This window comes from Aquila chrysaetos, chromosome 5 (assembly GCF_900496995.4).
Source record: "Aquila chrysaetos chrysaetos chromosome 5, bAquChr1.4, whole genome shotgun sequence".
In the NCBI taxonomy this organism is placed as follows: domain Eukaryota; kingdom Metazoa; phylum Chordata; class Aves; order Accipitriformes; family Accipitridae; genus Aquila; species Aquila chrysaetos.
Window position 1 is genome coordinate 62,834,858 of NC_044008.1, and position 14,279 is coordinate 62,849,136.

General features: G+C 42.9%; 1 long non-coding RNA gene across 7 annotated transcripts in view; it reads left to right on the top strand.

The window, feature by feature from the left end:
- Window positions 1-9,540: 9,540 nt before the first annotated feature.
- LOC115342344 overlaps window positions 9,541-14,279 on the top strand; it is a 78,228-nt gene continuing 73,489 nt past the window's right edge. For 6 of the 7 annotated variants that reach the window (XR_003923727.2, XR_003923728.2, XR_003923726.2 and 3 more), the window contains exons 1-2: window positions 9,541-9,669; window positions 10,402-10,512. This is a non-coding gene — a long non-coding RNA (uncharacterized LOC115342344). Of the gene's footprint in view, window positions 9,670-10,401; window positions 10,513-12,943; window positions 13,166-14,279 lie in introns of those variants that run through there. The other variant, XR_003923729.2, reaches the window with a different exon arrangement.

The following is a 14,279-nucleotide window of genomic DNA, read 5'->3' on the forward strand; positions in this document are numbered from 1 at the left end:
TGTGTTAGATCTAAACACATTCTTCTCCTGGTCATTGGCATTTGGGTTATTGAAAGAGCTCAGTGGATAACATGTGGGCAAAGTTAGAAAAATGGTGCATCAATCTGATGTAATATCCAGCATCAGGCAATGTCCTGTGCTTGTAAAGCCCATTCCAAGGAGGGCTGCAGCACTGCAGTGCCCACTTTTTTGGAGCCCAAACCCAGAGCTCACTGCTGAGCTCCATGCTCAGGACATGGGAAGGCTGATGGAAACACTCTGCACCTTGCCCAGGAGGAGCCCAGAGCCAGCCAGTGGGAAATGGTGAGCGCAGGGGTGCATCTGAAGTCCTGCCTCTCTGGGGACCAGGCACCAAGGGGTGCTGGCGGGGGCACCTCCCTCCAGCGGGACCCAGAGCGCAACTGTGCTCCCCAGCGTGGGGCCAGCAGACATTGCTCTGAGGGGCTCTTGCAGCTGAGTCCCCGGCGTGCTGGGGTGCCACGTGGTGTCCAGCAGCCCAGTGGCTATCGGTCCCGGCTGAGGAGGGGACAGAAAGGTCTTGGCAGCTCAGAGCCCGGGGTTAAGAAGACCATGCAAGAAGAGCAAGGGACGGCTGAGGCCTCTCCCAGGGCATGAGAGCTGGGGGCTTTCTCCCCTCAGGTTGGGGACTGAAAATCTTTGACTTCCCTGTGGCCAACGACAAAGCCAATCTTCTCAATAGACCTCTTCTGGGGTTTTGCTGTTGTGTTGTCTAGGATGTGGACCCAGCTGTGTAACAAGCAGGAGTGAGGCACACGGCCAGGCAGCTCTGGGCATGCAGTCAGCCGAGGGAACGTCTAGTTTGGAAGGGAAGCAGCCAGTGAGTTGAGGTGTCTCCAGGTGTGGACAGTCACTCAGCAGTGCTTTTAGGATGGAGGGCTTGGGTATAGGAGCTGCTCTGCCCACATAAGCTAGTGTTAGAAACTAAAACATTTTTTGAAAGGGCTCTTAGACTCAGAGAATGGTAACGTTTCCTATGAGACAGCCCATAAAATGGAAAAAGAGGGATTGTTCCTCACTTGCCCATCTCTGTAACTCCTTCCCCACTGCCTAAACAACACAGTAGGTCATCAAATGGAGGTTTTAGATCAGCTAGTCAATAGGGCTATGAAGTATCAAAGACAATATAACTAGTACTAAGAGCTCTACAGGACTAAAAGGAAGGACCATGCAAGTAACATGGTCTACTTGGTTGAGCAGACTATCCCACAGAGAATGAACAGACATGTTTTAAAATCCAGGCTGTCAGATGGGGAACTGCATGGTTCACTCTCCTGGAGCTGCGCATAAGCAGATCCAAAACCTTCAGTAGATTCTTGGAGACATCAACTCTGTTACTGACAATACTACAACTTGGACCAATTAATGTTTTTACTTTCACATCCTGCCTTAGCTTGCAGAAGACTTTCAGAAAGGCTAGCCTTAACATAAGTTCAGAGTTCCCAAATATACAATTAGGAATTTGCAGAAATAGTTTAGTTCCTAAGTATCCTGAAAAGAAGTAGTGTTTCTTCTTCATGAGCGAGCTTAACCTTGTTCTCTATAAAGTATGGCTATGAGGACTTCACTATGCATTTTTTACTTAAATAAAATGAAGACATCAAAGCTGTCCATGTTTTGCCTAGACGAGAGATAATCAGCAGAAGAAGTATAATTGAAAATGGATAGATGCGTGCCAGAGGAGAAAAACTCAACTGAAACAAGTTTGTTTTTTTTTTTAATATGTGAGTTCTTACTCTAAAATATCTAAGAAGTATTACCAGGGAAGAAAGGAGGCATGTAGAAAGGTTATTCTCCCTTCCTTTACAAGCAGGAGAAGCATCTCTTATCTCCTGCAGGAAGGACCTGAGCAGTGTTGGAACAATCACCAGTATGTAAGAGCATATTTCCAGGGGTTGTAGTTGGTTGTGAGCAGAAGACTCGTGGATCACGGTTGCTATTTTGCATCACGTAGGAACTACACACTGTGTGCATCTAAACTGTCTGGCAACTAGGCTTTGCAAAAAAATAAGTCCATTTGATTTGTGGTTTAAACTTATGATGAGCACTAGAAGTTGAACATGCATTGAGTGAGATGGCTGTAACTTCAGCATAAGACTAAGGAACTAACCAGACGTAAAGTAGTGTAAGGGCATCTGCTTGAATGATTTGATGTGAACACGTATCAGCAAATTCTTCAGCCCTTTCATCTGTGTCTTGACAGAAATTTTCAGGAACTCACTGAGATACTGTGTTCCTGACACGCACCCCAAAAAGTGGATATTTCCTGTCTGTTCTCCTTGCTCTGGGATTACAGGTTGTGAACTCCACCCTCACAGGCAAACAAGGCCTGGAATCATCTGATTAGGAGACAAAGGAACCTTGCTTACATGGGAGCACTGGGAGATTTCCACAAGAACTGGGCTGGCTTAGAAGTGTCCATCCAGTAAATGGACTACCATCACAGTAGATCTAGAAAGCTGTTAAAATGAAGTGTTTAAGACCCTTCATAGGTCCTACAGAAGTCTCTGGAACCAATTGCTAGTAGTGTGCAGAGTGCATATAGGTGCAGATTACTGCTCAAAAAGGAACAAGCTGCTGTTAAATGGGAACTCAACTTTCAACTGAGCTCTTTTTACTGTTTGTTCTCTCAAGCTCTGCTTTATAACTGAGAGTTTAAAATATCATGGCAAGAAATTGGTATTAAAACACATTTAGGAAGATTCCAAAATTCATCATATGGTTGCAATCGTAGGGGTTTGTCTTTTTCCTTAAATTTCTAATAAAAAAATTTCTTCATGTCCTGGTTTCAGCTGGGATAGAGTTAATTGTCTTCCTAGTAGCTGGTATGGTGCTATGTTTTGAGTTCAGTATGCAAAGAATGTTGATAACACTGACATTTTCAGTTATTGCTAAGTAGTGTTTAGTCTAAAGTCAAGGATTTTTCAGCTTCTCATGCCCAGCCAGCGAGAAAGCTGGAGGGGCACAAGAAGTTGACACAGGACACAGCCAGGGCAGCTGACCCAAAGTGGCCAACGGGGTATTCCATACCATGTGATGTCACATCTAGTATAGTAACTGGGGGGAGTGGGAGCAGGGGATCGCCACTCAGGGACTAACTGGGTGTCGGTCGGCGGGTGGTGAGCAATTGCACCGCGCATCATTTGTACATTCCAATCCTTTTATTATTACTGTTGTCATTTTATTAGTGTTATCATTATCATTATTAGTTTCTTCTTTTCTGTTCTATTAAACTGTTCTTATCTCAACCCACGAATTTTACATCTTTTCCCGATTTTCTCCCCCATCCCACTGGGTGGGGGGGGAGTGAGTAAGCGGCTGTGTGGTGCTTAGTTCCCAGCTGGGGTTAAACCACGACACTTCAAAAGCGTACCCATCTTTGAGGTGTCCTTACACACTACACCTAGTGCACTTGTCTATTTTTCTGTTAGTCGGGTTGTACAATTAAGGTGATTGCTAATTTATCAGGCACATCAAGGATATAGATGTTCGACAGGGTTGAACAGTAAACTGCTCAGTGCTTGGCATTAAAAAATGCAGTGCCAACAAAATGAATGACAGTGTAAATTCAGTAAGTCCTGCTGGAGCGAACAGTAATTAAAGGCTTTTGCTAATTGTGAAGATAAATAAGACATATTTAACATTTAACATTTCATTTGAAAACTGTAATATCATACAATATTCTTTTTCCAGTTCTCATCAACCAAAATGTCCCTGCTTTTCCACAGATGCTGTTAAGATGCATATATTTTAAGCAAGAAAAAATGATTGACATCAATGGCAGCTGTGACAGAGCATGTGATGTTGATCACAAGATAGACATGAATTCCCAGTACAGATTTAGAAGGAAAGGCCTTTGCCACTTGGATTAGATTTGAAGATGTTGCAAAAAGAAAAGAGATCAGAAGACAATACATGTAAAAGAGACTAAGAGGAAAAAAGTTCACTGCTTCTTTGCCAGTGAGAATGTCTGTGTATGATTATCACTTGTAACCATATCCTCTGACAGTTCTTTCTAGAGACTAATAGTGATATTAATGAAAGCTTGCAGGCAGTCTATCCTTGAAAGCCCATGTTCCATAGGACAGGAAACTCCTGCAAAGAAAATCATAGTGTTTAATCATCTAGCCACTCATATGAGTGTGAAAAGCTTCTGGGCTACACAACATTTGCTTTTCTATCTTTCTGAAATACCTATGAAAGGTAGCTATTTGAATGCTAGCTCTTCATAAAGGATCTGCTGAAAGAAGCAACAATGCCTTAATGCAAAAAGAAAAATTAAATAGATCATGCCCACCACTAACTTTCTCCCAGTACTGTTACTGTCTCTGCAGGGCTGGACTCCACTGCAGGGGAAAGCAAACCACAGCACAATCAAAAAGAGAAGAGGCAGAGTAAGAGCAGTCCCTGGATACAGAATGTCCTGCTCAGCAATGTGGCGTGGGCAAGGTGCTGCAGTGCTGACATTTCCAATGGAGAAGAGACTCAGGCATGCTGAAAATAGAACCATCTTGAGAAAGAGATGAGGCAGCTGCCTCACTCTCTGCCAGCCCTTAAGATATGACTTCTCCTCCATCAGGCTCTGTGTTAGCAGACAAAGAGAGAGAGAGAATACATAGCAACACATCATAGTCAAAGTGAAAATATGTACATAGACACAGATTTCCAGCCTACAGCCAGGCAAAATCTCACAATGAGTTTTACATTTAGATTTGCATTGTGAACTGGAGATTTGCATTTATAACATCCCTGTGTGGAAGGAAATTTCACAGCCTGGAAGTGTGCTACCTTCTTCATTAACTTTATCTATGAGTTTAATGTGATCATTAGAGGAAGAAACCTCATGGCTCTTGTTCAGGTGTCAGAACCTCCTACCAAAAATAAACCTAGGAAAAGAGTGATCGCAGGCCCCAGGTCTTTATATACTACTTATCCATTCTGATTTACAACTTGAAAGAAGTGATTGAAGAGGAACACTGTTGATTTCTTGCATTCAGCTAAGAAGGTCTTTGCATCTTCCCTAGGTTAAATCTTACTATAAACAGGTTGCTCTGTGGCAGCTGGCAAATTCCAGAAGAGTAGAGAATAAATTGTGAGGTCCCATTTCTTCTTTCATTATGGTGCAGCAGTGAAATTCTGTGCAATTTATAACTTTTATATGCTCATCAAATACCTTTGGCAGTCTCACTAACTTCCACTTTTTAACTAGGTTTCCCAGTACAGTCCCAACAATTTCAGACATCTTGGAGAGATTTGTTTATCCACTAGGGCATCTGCTCAGTGGGCAGTAAATTAGGAAGTCCTAGTATGTAGGTTCATTCCAGCATAAAGGAACTTTCAAAAGTTAGGTAGCATCGTGCCTTGTACTGAGAAATTGTGACTCCTGAGTTGTGTCATGCAACTTTTCCTGAAGATTGGCTGCTGTGGCATTTATTTCTTACTGGTTGTATCTTTGGAGAGAATTCATTCAAGTCAATAAGCATTAGTAGATTCCAACATAACACTGATTGTACTTATATGATGAACGTGTCCTCTGATCTATGCCTTGCAAGATTTTATTGCTTACACAGTGGCATGGTATGGGATAGATGCAGGTAGAAAGAGATTTGGGGGATAACAAGATGCATTGCAGAGTGAAATTGGTTATAGAAGAGTACATTACTATTGCCACTAGATGAAGATTAAAAGCATGACTCCAAGTGATCTACTTATCTCCCACTCAGCATGAAGCTCACAGGATAAAGCAAACAACCGCTGCTAGTGAGCTCTGGGAGGCTGGAGGAGCTCAGAACTGCTCAGCTTCTGCTCTGGTAGGAAACCTCCTCCTGTGGATCGATGGCCTGGAGAGCAGGCTCAGGTGCCTACACAGATAGCAGTGTCTCCTGTGCCTGGGGACAGGTCACTTCAGCTGCTCCTCCTCAGGTGACTGGGGTCCCTGATGACCCGACCAGGAACTGAGAGGTACTCAGGGCCATGGGAGGAACCAGGAAAGTGTGCATGGATATGCTGCTTTCTGACAGATCATGGACCTGCATGAACTAAGCACAGGTGCAGCTGGGAGAGCAAAGGTGCAGTGCATGTGTACCTGTCCCACCCTGTGTGTGGGCAGGGAAAGGGCTAGCATGTAGTGTGAGGGACATCCCACCAAGGAGAGGTCGTGGTCAGGTGAGTGAGGACAAGAAGAATGAGAGATACTGATCAGTGGGGAAATTGAGGTGGGGTAATGCAGGATAGGGGATGTAAAGACAGGAAGAAGAAATGAGTAAGGAGCCTCTATGGAGGGACAGGCGGTGGAGAGAGAAGGTGCAGTAATGTGGGTGCACGGTATATGAGGTGATACAGCAAAAGCTTTGCTGGAATGGAAAGGGCTTGAGCTAATCTCAGCTGTTGCACCTATAGGAATCCAAGAGGCAAACTCATTACAGCATCATTCATTTCAGAATGGAGTGGAGCGTTCTTTAATTGCTGAATAACACTCTTCTCTTTACCATTATTTTCAGTCTCAAAGAGCAAAAATCCCAAGAGGAGCTGTGTCCTTTGGAGATGAAAGTTGAGAATTGTGATGAAATCCTGTCCCCTTTCATGCAGATTTGCAAGACTGCTGCAGCCCCACACTTTGGAAGACAAAGTGTTCTGTATTAATGATATGTGGGAGTGCAGTGCAGTCTGTGCAGTCCCACCTGGTGAGAACTTGTCCTGGCACCTAACTTCATTGCAATAAAGTCAAAAAGCAGTTCAGGGAAATGAAAAATCCTTGCTGAAACTCAGTCTGTCTTTCTGTGAAATGTCATTTTTCCACTGGCTTTCTGCATAACATTTTCTTATTTCAATGTTTCTTTGTGACTCCCTCACTGAGAGGCTGGTCTCCAAGAGCTTTCTGCAGAGAAAATGCAGCCAACAGTGCTTTCTTATCATGCCATAACTACATTCATTGTCTTATATGTATACAAACAGAATCATATTTGGACCGTGTGTTTGGAAGGTTGTCGTCTATGTTGCATGGTCGGAAATGTCATCATCTCATACCACTATCAGAATATCACAACTTCCAGAAAAATCTTGCTGAAGGTGAATGGCAGATCTGAGGGAAGCAACACCAGAACAGTCCTGACTTCTGAACAGCACAGGGCACCGTTGATTGGCAGGTCATGATTCATTCCCTCCCCACTTCTCGGGAGAGCCATGTTAGAGAAGGAGCTGTGTCTGGGCTGCCTGTGGTGTCACTGGACACCCACATCTCATGCTCATACTATTCAGATGTGCGCATTGCAAGAAACAGCTAGGTTTCCATAGCAGAAGTACACAATAAGTGTAAGGTCTGTGTCTAATACTGTTAAATTCCTTTGCTAAGAGTGCTCAAAATATATTAGTGTTCTAATATATGCTTATGGAAAACAACACTGGAAAGTTTATGACTAAAAAATTGTAACAGCTGATCTTTACTGATGCCTTTCATGTTAGGATGTTGCTTCTTTTCATAGGCTAGCTGCAGTTCTTCCTTAGACATGGCAGCATAAATTTATGCCACTAATTTTGTACCTTGTCCCTTTTACTAAAACAGTGTAATCAAATAATAACTTGTAAATTTTGCTGAGGTGTCAAGAGTACATCTGACAGAACCTCTGCTAATCTCAGAGGAGAAAGGACCTGGGGAGCCGGAAGAAAAACCTCGTTAGACCAACAGTTACAGATGAGAGGCCTAGGTCTTTCATTAAAAAAAAAAAAAAAAAAAAAGAGTAAGAAAGCATGTAATAAAAAATTCTCCCTGCCCTTTCTGTCCTTCTGGAGCAGGTCCTTTTCTCCAGTATTGGTTTCAGCTGTGGAATTTTTAGCTGTCTGGGTTCAGCAAGCTCTGCAAACCTTTCCCTTCTTTTGGTCATCTTTCTAGCTGATACTTTTGAGGCCTGACTGTGTGCCTGCCCTCTTCTATTCTGAGCAGTCTGCTGCAGGCCCCTATGTTCAGATCTCTTTCTTGTACCTCTGTTCATCCCTTCACTCTGGAAGTTGCCTCTCATCTTCCTGTCCTGTTTAAGTGCTATCAGGTGAGGGCCAGTCTTCCCTTCAGAAGACTTCACCTGACCCACAGTGAAGCAGGCAGGACAAGGCTTTCCCATCTCCTCCCCAGTCACAGCCTTTTAACAAAATACAACTCCATTGATTGCAGGGTTGAAAAGAACTAATCAAAACCTATTTTTAAGCTGAGGATAGCAATCAGTTTCAAGGTTTTGGCAATACATTACAGTCACATACAGCCTGTAGTCTCCAGAAATCAAACACAAAAGTGGGCATTACAATCAGACTTTATAAGTAAAATATTTAGACTACTCGCTCTATGTGAGAACTTTCAAAGACATCTAACTGAAACATCATCTGTTGTTCTTTCTTCATCATATTCTATGATTATTTTTAGACCCCAAAGTGGCCAACCCACACTGCAGTTCTGTTAGGCAGGAACTTACCACTTGAGAAGGTTATTTGATTTCCATTGAAGGAAACAAGAGGCCTAGGTTTCAGTGTAAAACATTAACCACAGAACACTTTGAAGAAATAGCAAGACAAAACCATACAGCACTCTTCTGTTCTATACAGAGGGATGATCAGCTTCCATTATGACCAGAGATTCTGGAGTTAAATTTTACACATCCCCATTGCTTTACTCTGGATCACACTTCCTCTAAAGGTGGATAGTCCAGGAGTTCTCCACAGATCGACTAATGTTTCATTCTCTTCTGTGAAGTGGGTAAAACACAGGGTTTGGTCACTGGATCTTGATAAAATACTGGTCATCTGTTCAGAAAATCAAGTGATTTCCAGGTGATGTGTGAATAGATTGTGATGAGATGTATGAGAAGTTTCCTTGAGAAATCCATACTTCATAGCACAAAATACCCTTTCTCCAAACTTTCTATTTAATTCCTTTGTGTCCCAAGCACTTTCAGATCTAAAGGCTCTCTATGTAAGTAAAGCAAAAACTCTCAAGATTTGAACATTTTAAATCATTCTTTCCATTCTGGTTATAGAAATATCTTAGTTTCAGTAGACTGAACTCAGAAAAAAAAAACTAATCTAAATGCTACATCTGGAATACATACGCATTTCTTCTTGTTGCCAAAATAGGTTAACACATGGATTTAGGAAATGGACTTATCACCCAGAGGGTTACTAGAATAATTTATCTTGGGAATGAGTGCTAGGATATGACAAGTCTTTAGCTAAAGGAATCAAATTATCAACATGCAACAAAATCAGTTGTCTCATAATGCTAAATTGCTCAGAAAACGCAAAGATAAGCACCCAAGTTTCTTGTTAAAAATAAGAAAGATGTTCAGTATTTTTTATTGCTTAATGTTCGTTTTTACACTAATCTTGAAGAAAATTCCTGATAGGATTTGCAGCTTGCAAATGCTGTTCTCAGCTATGCTGTTAATATTTATAAAACATGCCAAGAGTGATCTTTGTGCCTGTGGATCCTTAATGAACAGACTGATAAGGAATGTGTAGCCTCATACTGAAGATCTCTGGGTAAAATAAGACCTCTCAGGAATGCTGGCATGAGACAAGGAGAAATGCTGGAACACTAATTCTCTGGTGCAAAGCTTCTTATTCTGACACTTCTGCTAAGATGTGGCTGGGCACTGGATCCTGGAGATGGTAAGGACACTTTTCACATGAAAAGTTCTTTTTATTCTACTGAAAGGTGGGCATTGTGTTGAATTAAATGGAATATGATGAGTGCTTTCTCTGCTCCTGGCACAGGGTATCTAGTCTGGGTAATTGTTTGTCCTTCAGGGATTTGAGCTATCATTCCTGATGAGCAGTGGTAGAAAGGATGGAGTAGAAAAGGAGTTGGGGATTATTTCTAGGGAAAAACCAGTGATGAGCCTAACAAATAAAAGACTAACCTGTTAATATGTAAGGTACATTGTGCCAGTTACTGGTTTGGCTATTGCAAAGATAAAACACAAGCGAGCTACCCTTTGTGTCTGTTGCTGTTCAGAACCTTCTTGTACCTCAGGCTAGCTATGAATGGACTGAGGTGGCCTTGCTATCTTCTGATCCTTTTCTTTTGTTTGGAGAATAATTTCTGCAATGCTTGATACAGTTATTATTTGACCTCACAGCAGGGAAAAATAAGTGACTTCTACTTGGGAAGTTTCAACAGTAGACTTTAAACACAGGAATGTCTTTACTTTGCTCTAATAACACCTAAGTAGCTGCCCACTGAGTAAAAGTAACAGTCTTGCAAAGAAAAGTGAAGAGGGAGAGCAAAATCAGCTAGAGATCAGAGACAGTTAACACACAGCACTTTTAGATTTAAAGAGGAACAGGTCTTGAGTGTACATGAGATTTCTATGGTTACTCAAATTCCTCCTATCTCCACAGCAAATGTCAGAGAAAGATATGCAAGCAGTAGGTCCTGGCTGAGGAGGTGACATTCAGGATGCCCTTTCCACCACATGCCAGAGCAGCCGAACAGCTTCAGTTACAGAACAGGTGAGTGGGGTGGACAGGCTCTGACAGCAATGGAAGGGGAAGGAAAAAGCAAAAAGAGTTGGAGAATGGCATGAAAGGAGAAGAAATGAGGACAGCAATATAAACTAAAATTACTAGACACTTGATTAATTGGCTTGTTTCTCTGCTGACAGTACACCTGTGAGAGAAGCAGGAGAGGCTACACTATGGAGACAGATTTGTTTAGATTTTCACAACTAGCTTTTGGTTGCTATAAGTGGATGTTACAATTATATCCAAAATTTTTACCGACGTTCTTCATAAAACAAGAAAGACTTCTGAACATTACAACTATTTAAATTACACAAGGCATTCTCAAGTGCAGAAAGAGTTTGTAGTATTGATACCATATGAGATGTTTCCTATTGGTAATTCCCATATTCATTATTTACATTAAAAAAAGAAGATTCTCAAAACTTGCTTTCAGTTTGGAGAATAATAGGATAACAACTCTCACTTGAGGACAGGATGTATTGCTGTTCATGCAAAATTAGCCTATTTTAATATTAGCCTAACCAGCTAAATGTGCAATGATCACTTCATTCTGTTACTGCCATGCCAGGTGGCACAGATCTGTCTCTTCAGCTCCCTGACAAATCCCTCCAGTTGGCCATATATTCCTGAAGCAGGGTGCCTTGTAGGCTCTCAGAGCAGAGCCATCCCATGACACCACACTGCTGTTTGCTTCACATGTTTTGGACTTTACCTGTTTGGGCTCCGATTCCAAAGACTTCATGTGTGTTGAACTGTATTTCTCCCAGCAGCACCATGCTGATGTCAGGGCTGTGCTGTTGGCACAGTACAGCCAGGCAGGTGCCTATCCTGTGGGAGGTGTAAGAGCACTGTCGTGAGACCTGAGCAACAAAGCTCAGGTGCTAGGTGATTTCCTCCTTGACTGGGGTGTGATGGGGAACTCACAGTGTGAACTGTTGAATTTTACTTTATTGACAAAGAGTGTCTGAGGGGAAAAGTTTTCAACCATTTGTGCTACTAGTACTGGAACACTGCTTTTGTGCTGCAGAGATCCTCTGCCAATCCCCTGCCACCCATATGGGACAGAAGCTCTATTTGAGCCCATTAATTGCATCTACTTCAAACTTTTCTCTGAGATGTCTTTCTTTATGGCCATTATGAACCAACATTTTTTTCAGGACCTTTGCATTAGTACTGAGTAGATGACAGACAGCTTAACTCTAAAAATAGCACATCAGTGCAAAGCAACCCCTGACCTCCACACATAGCAGATAGTCACAAGTCAAGAAAAAGAAAACTTCAGTTTGTCACCGGTGTTCTACATGTGTCCTAGTGATGTAATATATTGGATCCTCAATAAAGCTGCACTGTAATTCAAGCACAGGACAATATGTAGGGCAAGAATAATCTATCTAAAGATGGCTTTAGGAAGAGCACAACTTGACTGAGATGATTAGTTCAGACTGAAAATTATAGCAAGTTGCAAGGATCCTAAAAAACCCCTGCACAATAAAACATCCTAAAAGAGTGATGTGAACTTAAAATCCTAAAGAATATGATAATTTTCAAGTAAGGCAGATCATATATTTAAAGTATATCTAATTTATAGTAAATATTTTTATGATTTTATTTTGTTCAAAATATATTTTCCAAAGTAAAGGTACTGTTTCTCTCATTCACATAATTACTAATCCAACCCACTGAAATGTGAATTGTTTCCTCCTACAGAAAATTTCTAGGTTTGCAACAATAACATCCAAACACCAATACAGACCAAAAAAATTCCAGAAACCTTCAAAAAGATCAAAATGTCCTCTTTTTTGAATGTTAGCTTGTGATATGTTATAATCTCCACTTCCTTTCCTTCTTAGTTCAACAGCCATAAACCGTGCATTTATCTATCTCATCTAATATTCCCAAAAGTACTTTGTTTCTCTTCATTAAATTTCCTTCTGAAAATTTGAGACGATTTCTCCAGTTTCCCAGAGCTACTTCTAATTCTGAAGCCATTTCGCCCTGCCAAAGTGCTGGGATGTCCCTCTCCCATAAGCTCTCAGGCCTTTCATAAAGTCTGCAATGTAACAACCATATGAGGTAATCACAGCAGGTAGTCATGGTGATCACGGTGTGGTTAAAATGGCAGCTCATGTGGCAGCTATATGGTGCAGTTCCCAAGTGTGGCACTGAGTACCACTGCTTTGAAAGTCAACAGAAATCCCAGGACAGGATGCCCAAGTGCTCTTTACTGGCCATTGTGTATTTTACCCCAGAGACTCTTGGCCCTGGAGACCCTGGTCTCTGATAGGCTCATGCCAGGACAGGCCATTGCTGTCTCAATAGCTGTATCATGAAGGAAATGTCACGTTCTGGCCACAGACTCCTCCTTGGAGAGGGGATCGGCAGAGCCAAGGGCATGAAACGCAGCTCAGCTAAATAAGGCAAGTATCTGTTCTTTACCTTCCAAAGCCCACCTGGAGTTGTGGCTAACTTATTGCCACAGGCCAGGGCAGAAGTAGAGAAAAGACTTCACTCCTGACAGCAAGAGGAAGGAGAGGATTTTAAGGCACTACAACCAGAGGGCACTTCTATGCCTGCAGCCTCGGCTGCACAGAGACTCCCAGATTGGACCGTCCCCTTTGGGACAGTGACAGCGTCTTTGGGGGTGAGTGTTGCCCAGCCTCTGCCTCACCTGGGGTCCACACATGCTGCCATGGTTCATCAGCATTAATTGCATGGGGAGTCTTTGAGCATGTCTTCATTAATGCTTAGTGTCAAACAGGAAAATGCTATTGAAGCAAATCTCCCTGTTGTCCTGCACTTTGGTTTGCATGACAGGCGTGCTCTAGGGGCACATCTAACATGCTCCCACCTCAGACAGGCATTCAGCTCTTGGAACTCCTACTCTTTCCCCTGAAACCCATTTAGTCTAGGTGCCAGGTCCTCAGCACTTGCTGTTCTGCGCCACTGATCTTCTCCTATCGGGCCGCTTTACTCGCTAAGGAAGAGACAGCCTGTGTTTCAAGTGTGTGTTAGTGACTGACCCTGCCTCTCACAGCAGCCCTGTCTCCCAGGCAGCTGGTCCTGCTGACATGTCCCAGAGGGAAAGGGGAAGCTGATGTGTGATTGCTCTCGCCCCAGCCCCAGGCTTCCCCTGCGAGAGGAAACCTCAGCACAGGAGAGGGACATGAGGGGCAGGATTTCTTCTTCCCACTGTAGCCCTGTTCTGCTTTTGTGTTTGAACAGTGAAGGTCTAGGTGGGCTTTGCTTGGGTCCACAGTGCCATTTTCACATCCATTTCATGGGGAAGAATATTGTGATTACCTGTCTGTTTTGAAGTAGCTTAAAGGTAGACTATGGCAATGACTTGTCTACACTTTAGGCTCCAAAGGGCTTTCTCTGTTGCCTTTGCTGGCCTAAGAGTCTAGGAGGTCCTCATCTGTGAAGGCTGGATCTCATGGTCATCCTAGGATGAGTGAGGGTGATCCAGAGCCCTGGGCCTCTCCTGGTGCCTGCACTGTGAAGGTCCAGCCAGATCACGAAGGTCAAAAGAGGTGCTGCAGTCACTCTCCTTAGGCTGCACACTGACCTGTGGCTGCTTCTGTCAGCTCAGGGTCTTCTTTCAGCATTGATGACCCTAACATTTCCGAGCCTTCTTTGGCCCATTCCACCTGTCTTTGTTCCGTCCCAGTGGTGAATACATGAGACTGGCTGTCCCACCTGGTTGGATTTTAACCTTTCTGGTGTGATTCGTTCATAATACGTGGGCCAGGAGGTTT